Genomic DNA, 9,920 nt, shown 5'->3' on the forward strand with positions numbered 1-9,920 from the left:
TTATATAGACCTTAGTGGTCCCTAATACTGTATCTGAAGTCTCTTTTATATAGACCTTAGTGGTCCCCTAATACTGTGGAAGCTGGGGGTGTGGCCTTCACCAACTGCCAGTCTGCCTGTTTGAAAGCCATGATGTCTCTCTCTCATGGGTGGGCCAAATTATCTGGAGGGGCAAAGCAGACAGGCATTGTGCCCCTTATGAGGTCATAAGGGGCACAATGCCAGATCAGCCAATCTAAGCTTTAATTCTCTCAAAGGCAGAGCAGGAGACTCAGGGCTCGGTTTACCGGCCACTAGGGGACCATAGGCATGCTGGGGGAACACATTTTAACCATAAAAACCTCATAAAGTGACTATTTTACGCCATGGGACCTTTAATACAGTATTACTTCCAGTTCTAACAGTACAGAAAGTCACAGTATTGGAATCTTTCTTGTGCTATGAATAACAATAGACTTTTACCTTCCTGATGTGCCAAAAGTGTGAAACAAAGCGAATGGAAACGGCAGACTAATTTAAATCTTTGCCATACACATACATGGAATATGAAAGAGGTCATGTGGCCTGACAGGAGAACCTGGAACTGAATGAATCCGATACCTGAGTGGAACATGTCCGTTGCTTTTTGACGCGATGGGAGTGAGAATGTGTTGTTTCTCCTGAACTGACAAGGGGAGAGGGGGGGGGGGGGGGGGGGGGGGGGGGGGGGGGGGGGGGCGAGGCCTGCTGACTCTGATCCGAACACACAGGCGTCTCACAGAAAGACCTGATGGTTGTCTTGCAGGCTCCGATTTACAGCCGTCGGTGAGATCACACAGGCATACGTTGAAAGCGGCGCATGATAAATCCTCTCTCTCACACAAAAACACACACACACACACATAAACACACACGCATTCCCACAAAAATATAAGATTCTTAAAGATAAATACCAGCCATATGACTTTCCAAACACTGTATTGAAGACTTGAATTTATCAATTATTCAAGTTGCCTTCAAAAGATGAGATACTAACAACCTGCTGTACACTTCCCGTCTCAGTGATGCTCTGCAACGCTGCAGTTTCATGAAATCAAAGTGGATTCAACATTTGACTGAAGTCAACCACACCAGACCAAATCCCCGAAACGCCTGTGGCTTTCTGAGCCTCTCGTGATCAAACGGGGGGCGTTCTCCGACCACAATCAGGATGACAAAGCAAACCATGACTTATGACTTCCTGCATCATGTTGGACGTTTCTTACCCTATATCAGCTTTTTAAAAGATGCAATGGAAAGTCAGCAGGTGGGCGAAGAGACATTAGCAGGTGGTGGGGACCCTGTTCAGCTTTCAATGCATCTTTAGAGGAAGTGCTCTTGTTGGGTACAGTAAGTACCCATATTATGAGAACATCTCCTTTTCTGGGATTTAGGGTGTTATTTTGTGTCTCTGGTGCTTCCACACGCATACAAACTTGGAAAAAAACTATCCATGGTGTTTTGAGTGAGATCCGGTTTCTGAATGTCCTCTGTCTTCATTCCCCGGGTGAGCTGTCCAACATCTGCACGGCTTTCTACGTCACTAGAGACGAGGTGGCTAACCGTAGCATGCTAGCTCGTTCTCAATGGCTAAACACTGCTCCAACAGCCACTAGTGGACCAGAATCTCCAAAAGAACTACTTCCTGTCCCTGTTCTACTTCCTGTCCCTATTGTGCGGGTATTCCACAAGTGTCCCTGGTCTAGAAGAAGTCTCCCAGCTGATCCTGCCTTGGACTGACCAAAGCTGGAGAAAGAGTTATCTAGCTGATGGGATCTCACCGAGCTACTGAGCATGTGCAGCTCCCAACAAAGATAGGTCAGAAGGGGGATGTCTCACTCTGGAGCTAAAACAGAGACCTACACACAATTTCACAACTTGCACACATCTGTAGGCAAAAGCATGTTGGTAGTCTCACATTGTTAGACCTTCCTCCACAGCGCTCCGGAGAAGGGTCTGGCTAGTCCACTCAGCATTGCGGGATGGAAGTCTAGTTTATTTGCATTTCTTTAAACCAATCACAACAGCTACGGTGCACGTGGGAAGGAACTTGTTTTGGTTGATGTGGACAGAAAACTCAGATTGGACAGATGTAGAGATCTAAGGAGCTGTTAGCCATGGTCCTCATAAATCCACCAGAGGTTAGAATACAAAGAAAGTGGAAGGTCCATCCAGTGGAATTCCTGGCAGCACCGGAGTGATTCCAGAAACGAAACACCCTCGATTGAGACTAAGAGTGAAATATCTTGTCCAAAGTGCTGGAAAATCTTGACATAGTGTATTTTTTGGATGCCATTTGTTGCCAAATTGGCACAGGGATTCATGGTTCGACTCTAAAACACCACAAGGTTCAGAGTATTGCCCTTAAGCTGCCCCAGGATATAATCGTCACCCCAGAACCAATAGTGTTATCTTCTGTCTGTCATCAGGGCAAAATGGATTTGATAAAAATACCTGCAAAACAGGCGGCATTCCCATCAGCCTCAGCTGTAGCTTGTGTTAGGAGCTAATTATCAGATGCTAGCTAACAATGGTGAACATTGTTGCCCTTTCGTGACAATTTCTACATTACTATACTTTCTATTCAAGTGGCATTCAAAGTTGAATATGCTGGTGAAAACTTAGCCAATGTACTGTAACCGTGGTAGGACATATATTTTAATGCATACTAAAGATTTAACTAACAAAAGTCACGTAGAAATATGTGGTGTCGAGGTGAGAAAACAGATGGAACATGCTCAAATCCTGTAGGTGACTTGGTATTAACCAAGTTTGTTTTACCATCGTCCAAAGAGCAACGAGTCAAATTTTGTGAATTCTCATGGCCAAAGAAGCTGATTTGGATTTGAAATCCAACAATCCTCCTAACTTAAATATTGCATTGCAATTCAGCTTTTCGACTTCAGTTCTCCCGATGGTTTTCAGAGTCCACGCATACTGCAATTTCACACACACACACACACACTCCTCCACCATTCCTTTCTTGTGTCTTCTCCCTTTCTATGCTACCCTTCTTTTTAAGGTTTCTCTTTGGCAGTGCCAAGCTGACAGGCCTGGTGCCGTTGCTGAGAGGAAAGCGGTGCTTTCAGGAGCCCTCAGACAGGAGCGTATTTGCCATGTTGGCTTTTTGATGTCTCGGTGCCATCAGGCCCGCTTTGGCTCTGTGGTTCTTCTCTGTTTTGTCAGGTAGTTAGGCAGAGGCAGCGTATGTGGTGTGGCAGAACTGGACAGCCACTCAGAGAGTGCAGAGGAAAAACGCCGCATGAGAAAGGGATGGCTTTTCTTCTTCCTGTGTCAAATCTGTCATCCTACCTCTGCTGTGTGTGATATCTCCCCCTCTCCACCCTACCTCTGCTTCTTTTGGTCTCTCCTTCTCTTTTTATGCTGACAGACTCATCTTCGGATGTCTCCGCCAGATATTCTTGTTTCCCCTCTTCTCTTTCTTTTACTTTAAAGACCCGCTCTCCTTTGCCACAGTTCACTGGTGCTTATCATTTGCGTCATGCAGGGACCTCAATGGCAGAGACAATAGCCTCCGCCAGTGGGGAAGCAGACGTAGGAAGCTGTTTTTTAAAACCATTTGATGCCACATTGTGATGGGCTCCCACTACGGACATAATAGAAGAGTCCATCCATCACGAGTGAAATGAGTTGACATTAAATTGAGTTGCAATGCAAAACAGCTTTATGGAGTATTATTAGTGAAGGTGCAGCCTTTCTGCTCGTTTGTCCCCCAGAAAGGTCACTTACTCAAATGGGGTTTTTGGTCTTGATGGGACCATTGATGTGCTTCCTGTCAGGAGGTGGTCTTACCAGGAATTAGCCATATGAAATGCCAGGTACAGAGTAGATAAGGTCACAGAAGGCATTGGAAGGTGAATAGCAAAAGTTTGGAAAAAGTTATAGAAAGAAAAAATCACCCAGCTGAAAGACTGTATTTCGGCCTGAAGATTTTGAAGAAAATAATATTGGGTATATAAATATACACAAACACAATACAAAGAAATATGAAATGAAGGCCATTAATCTTTCAGCCCTGACTGTAATAATGAATTGGCATGCGATGCTTATTCTGTTTGATGTATCTCGGCCAACTCTTATCTATATCTCCTTATGGTTCTGCTGCAATGATCAAATATTAGGTCAGTTTGGCTGAATCTCTCCTTTTTGTTAACACCAGTTGCAGTTCCCAGTATTTTATTACATTATGGCCCAGTTAAAAGTCCTTTACCGTAACATGACCTGAGCAAGATCCAGGAAACCCGTTCAGTTTGTAGAATTCTCTATTTTTTCAATCACACTAGAAATACATCAAATCTAAAAAAGAAACAGTACTTTTTGTACATTTTCAGTTAACGGTGAACTTGTGGAGATGTGATGTTTTTATTGGGCGGTGTGGTTGTATTTTCGGTTCTGTGGGATGCCTGGTGGGCCTCCTGGGTTGGCCTTAAAGACCTTATGACTAGTGGATCATTAGCAGCTTGGCTTGGACACTGGCTGGCGCACACAGGGATACACACATTACCACACCAACACACACACCAACACACACAAATCCTCGTTTTATAGCCATTAAAAATAGTCTCCTCTGATCTTAAGTCAGCTGCTTAGCAGAACTTGAAGTACTTTTTGTAGCTTACCACCTGTAATGTCACAACTTTGACTTACGTCTGGAATCTAGCAGAGGCACAGCAGCCAAGAGCATTATGGAAATGAATTGTGGGAACTGCTTCTGTTTCCTTGTTTGTGCTGCACGTTATTTATAGTTTTTTTTTAAATTTAATTTAATGATGTTGTCTTTGCATGATGTCCAATGTTGAATCACATTTGCTTTTCTGTTTGTCTGTTTAAGTTCCGAGGATATTTGCACAAATGCATTATGTGCATGTTGTTATAAAATAAAGTGGACTAAATATTGGAAACAGCTCTCATTTCAACAACACCATAAACCGTCAGGAAGGGAGGATTTATGGCACGTCTGTTGTATTCCACTGCGCTATTTTAACTGGTTTGACCTAATAAACCGGCAAATGGCTCTGTGCTCATATGCATAACACTGAGAATGCGTTTTAACTGCCAGACCTGTAGCTCCCTACTGAGATAATAACCATGCGAGTCAAATGGGCTCACATAGATGTCCATCACACACATGAGAAACAGCAGCACACTCACATGGCGCGCCAGTTCCTCTCGCACCGTCCATCTGCAGAGTGGGTGAGTTGCTCTGAATATTCCATCCTCTTGTACTTTGACCAAAATTGCTCTAAACACAGAATTTATTATTATTTTAATCACAATCTTATTCCACGGCTGAACCTAAAAGTGTGTCTGCATGCTCATGTGTTAGCCAATGTGTGTGTGAGATGAAAGACAGTTGAGGACAGTTATGGAGCATAAAATGTAGTCCAGAGGCTGGTAGCAGGGTAGACTCCTGGGAAAGGTCAAGGGTCAGGCGGCTGTGATGCCTTGGGGGGACATTAACCCTTGAGCTGTGAGTGTGTGTGTGAGAGAGAAAGAGAGAGTGAGAGGTGGAAGACAGGAGAGGTTGCATGGCTTTTTAAAAGGAAAGAAACTGATAGAGAACAGGGAAACCAGTGAGATTATGTGTGTCTGTGTATGTGAGTGTATTATTGACAAAACAGAAGTGGCTGATGACCTGGAGTCCTGGAATGTCACGCGTGAGAGAGACAGAGACAGAGAGAGAGAGAGAGAGAGACACGGGTGTGTGTTGGCTGTGAAACGTCTGTCAAACGCGTCTGTCATCAGGTGAATTAGTTCCAGTGTGCAGGAAGAGAGTGTGTTTTACACACAGCAGATGACCGGCAGCACTCAAACATCTTAAGTGCACCATTTTTCTTCTCTCTGCGTCTTTAAGTACACACACTCAGCCTGAAATATCTCAGAGTCCTCCACTAGGGGGCCAGGATCGGCTAGGTCCAAATTACATTCAGTCTAATCGGGCCAGATAGTGTCCCATCCCGTGGTACTGCAGGGTCTCAGGTGTATGACCTAATACTCGAGTGGATCAGAGTGGACCTCCAATCAAGTCTGCAAACACAGTGCATCATAACACATTCTCATGAATAAGTTTGTATGATATCGAACAAAAACTATTCGTAGGACATCATTACGCCACATTATGCCTCAAAAGGGTTAGGGTTAGGGTTGGACTATCTCCATTAGTTAAAGATGAAGTAAACTTTCCTTTTCCTAGATTTCTTCATGTTGTCCTTAAGCTTCGAGTGGTTCTACAGGGGCTAAACAGTCTTTAACCTCAGGGAAGTTTGCTTTAGAGAAATGCAGATGAAAACCACAGCCTCATGCGTAAAAGTGTAAAACAAGTTATAACATCTTGGCATATTTATTTTGGGTGACTCATGTAGAAAAAAAACAACTTAAATTTCCTTTCCCCATTGTTAAAATCCCCCTTTTCACTCTCTGCAACACTCACACAAATAATTCCTGAACTTGTGGGACCCGTGGGATCGCTTCATTACTGACAAAATAACTGCCAAGGTGTTATAATGCGACCTCCTTTGACCATCTGTTTTTTAAAGTTGGGTAGAACATGCAGAAAACAAGGTATTTGCAAATATTAAGTAACCCAGGTCTGTCAGGGAAAACAGGAGAAAGCCTAACAATGGCATTATTAACTGAAAAATGCTGTTCACACATCCCGGGCCATTCACAGACGCAGGGAAAACCACATTCTGCAAGTTTCACACAGTCCAAAGCCCTTAGCTAACACTGCATGCGTTCATAGCTGTGAAAACCATCAGCGCCTCCCATTATCCAGTGACAGAGGAAACTCTCTTTGGGATCACAATAGCAGACCGGTGTCACATAGCTGTCACCACATTCCTAACATTTGGTTTAACCTGCTTACACGGCCAAATGGCTGGGCTTTCCTGCATTGGAATGGTTCCTACTGAGATTTGTAATAACATGGACTTAAATCTAACCAGTTGAACTGTGGCTGAGGACATTTCATAAAGTATGAACTGCAGCCATTGGATATAGATCTAGCCTACCCTGGCCCAGTTAGACTCGACACGCTAGAACAAGACAATTGATTTCTGTCTGTGGACACCAGGCCTGGAAATCCGGTTTCTTTTAATGATTCGAGTTATTATGAATCACTCACTAAACTGAACCTGGTTGTGCGATTCACTTGAGTCCGTGTGGCGAGCCCCAGCCGTGAGCCGAGGCGAGCTTGCGAGGTTTTGGACTGTGTTCTTGAACTAATTGCATGTTAACAGCCTACATGTATACACCAAACCTACAGTAGCCCAGCTAGGCAACATGCAGAACATTGTTTGTTAATTGAAAAGTGAAACAAGGGCTTTTGTTGTTGATTCATTTTATCCGGAGCTTGAGGAAAGACATCACTCGCCCGTCTGAATAAGATCCACTCACAGCCGACTGATTCGCGGGATTCATTAGTTCTCGAGTGATCCCATGGTCTGCTAGCTTCCGACTCCGATAAGTTTGTTTGTGGCGCTGTAATAATTTTAGACTGAAGTTTAGTAGGACTAAACTGAACCGGGTTAATGATAGTAGAGACTCGCGATTCATGAGTCAATTCAAAGACTTGGGTTAAAGATCCAGAGTAAATTACCGGTCTAGTGGACACAAACATGCACAGATCCCAGTTTAATAGTTTCCAAAGTCGCATTTCAAGCCAGAGCTCTTGGAAAGAACTGTGTCGTCAGTTGTACTTTCAGGGCTGGAATTGGGTAAAAAAAGTCAGCCCTGGACTTTTGAGACCCAGACCAGCCCACCAAAATCAGCTGGACATCAACCAACCTTGCACAGAGCAGCAGGGTTCAACATTGTTAAAGTGGCAGTTCATTCAGGACAACTTTGTCAAATTACATCAATTCATCTGAGATTTAGGTTTGGCGGTATGGCTCCTCCATGCACTTCCACATGCATTCATGGAAAACATGAAGCCGGGAGAGCACACTTGCTTGTGGTAGCAAGACTGCAGTTTTTTTTTAGTAGGCCATGCATTCCGGGATGAGAAATACAAAAATCCATCTGCTTGTTCATGTGCACATTCAGCCAGTTGGAACAGAAGAACACACCAGAAAAGGCATAAGCAGTATTTGAAGGCCGCATTCCTACACTTATAAAATGTAATTCAATGTTTATGTAATCCAAGTATTGAGTAACATAATCAAACATGTTACAAATGACATTTTTTGACATGTATTCTGTCTGGGCTACGTTTTGAAAGTATGCTTCCCAACACTGTCCATGCCTCTGCCCATGATCTATGTTGTCTATGTCTGGTTGCCGGGAAATTTTTGTTCTCATTCTTTTTTGTGTCCTTAACTGCCTCTCGCATGTTGTCATTTGAGAAGTCCTTGAGGGCAGTCACATGGCTGCCAGTCAGAGAACATATATGCTCGGGACAAAACTCTGTGGCAACTTTGGAAACCAGAGGCGAAGCGAGAGAGAGTAACGCTGCGGGAGAAGTCAGAAAAAGATATCCCCCTGCTTAGATCTGCATCAGCTGTGGCATTTTGGGATGTAAAGGTCAGAGGTGACGGCGCTGTGGACGAGGCAATATGCAACATTTCTTTCACAATTTGGACTTTAATCTCAGAATTCTGACTGATTCTCTCTTTGTCACTAGGAGCAACATCTTTCACATGACTGTGTGCTGTATAGGTGGATAATGTGGTGCATGGTCTATTCCACGGTCTGTCTTGCTTTCAGTCTGGAAGCCGTATTGATCCTGCACCACAAAGTCTTCTTCAGTTTTCAGCGAGTGACACTAAGTTGTCTCTGACAGAAAACTGGAACTGCCCAAGGCCCAGGGTTGGGCATCGAGAACCGATTCCTACTTTGAATCGTTTAAAAAATTACAATTCCCGTAGAATCGTTTCTTTATTGGAATCTTTGCTTCCAAATTTAATATGCGCAAGTTTTGGTTTACTTGCTGTGATGCAACCTTGGAGCACAGTCTGGTCTGGCTTTATTTTACGTTGAAGAAGCCCTGTAAAAAATCACAGATTCATGCAAAAACTCACTTGTTAACCGTTGTCATTGGGAAAGAAGATGTAGCGAGGACAGATCTCCGCCTGAGCACCTGGGGGGCCTCTGACAGGGACGGCTCTTCATCGCTCGGTAGTGGAGTGTCAGTTTATGGAGGCGAGCAAGAGTGAAGCGCAGCTTAACTGCGACACATAAAGAGCGTTTCCAGGGAGAGGAGAGCAAGGACGAACAGGTGAGCTAGATTGGTGCGATATCACAGAAAGGCCTCCGGGGCTGGAAGTGTGTTTGTGAGATCAACGCGAGGAAGCGGAGACAATTGCATTAAAAAAAAACGAGCCTTTGTTCTTCAAAGACTTCTGCTTGCAAGCCTTCTCACACAGACCAAATACTGTGAGTACACATCTTTCAATGCCCTCTTGCTTCTTCTCTCCTCGACTCTGCTTTGTCACAAACACACAGTCTTTGTGGAAATGTACAAAGAATATGTGTTTGTGAGAAGCCTTGGGGGACGCGGCTCTTATCAAGGCATGTCCTTACTGGTTTGTCCTTTCAGAAGACAATGAGGTGAACAAAGTCACACAGGGCTGGAAACAAGTCAGACCTTCATCCACAGCGATCCGGAGGAAGGTCTGACTAGTCCACACAAAATTACGAAATGGAAGAAAAACCTGCTCTGGTTTATCAGCAATTCTTTAAACCAATCACGATCGTCTTGGGCGGTGCTAAGCGCCGGACGGAGCCACGGTGCCTCTGCTAAATAGTCTTAGGAAGAAACTTGTTTTGGTGGAACGTGTGTACGTTGAAAAGTAGTTTTAGTTGTGCAACAGAAAACTCTGATTGGACAGATAGTCCAGCTAGCTGTCTGGATTTACCCTGCAGAGATCTGAGGACCAGGTAAC

General features: G+C 44.1%; 1 long non-coding RNA gene across 1 annotated transcript in view; it reads left to right on the top strand.

Annotated features, from left to right (window-relative positions):
• Positions 1–9,920, top strand: part of LOC117952873 — a 24,030-nt gene that overhangs the window by 12,050 nt on the left and 2,060 nt on the right. Inside the window, exon 2 of the long non-coding RNA XR_004658526.1 lies at positions 1,920–2,006. This is a non-coding gene — a long non-coding RNA (uncharacterized LOC117952873). The remainder of the gene's footprint in view (positions 1–1,919; positions 2,007–9,920) is intronic.

The sequence above is a fragment of the Etheostoma cragini genome, chromosome 11 (genome assembly GCF_013103735.1).
Source record: "Etheostoma cragini isolate CJK2018 chromosome 11, CSU_Ecrag_1.0, whole genome shotgun sequence".
NCBI classification, from domain to species: Eukaryota; Metazoa; Chordata; class Actinopteri; order Perciformes; family Percidae; genus Etheostoma; species Etheostoma cragini.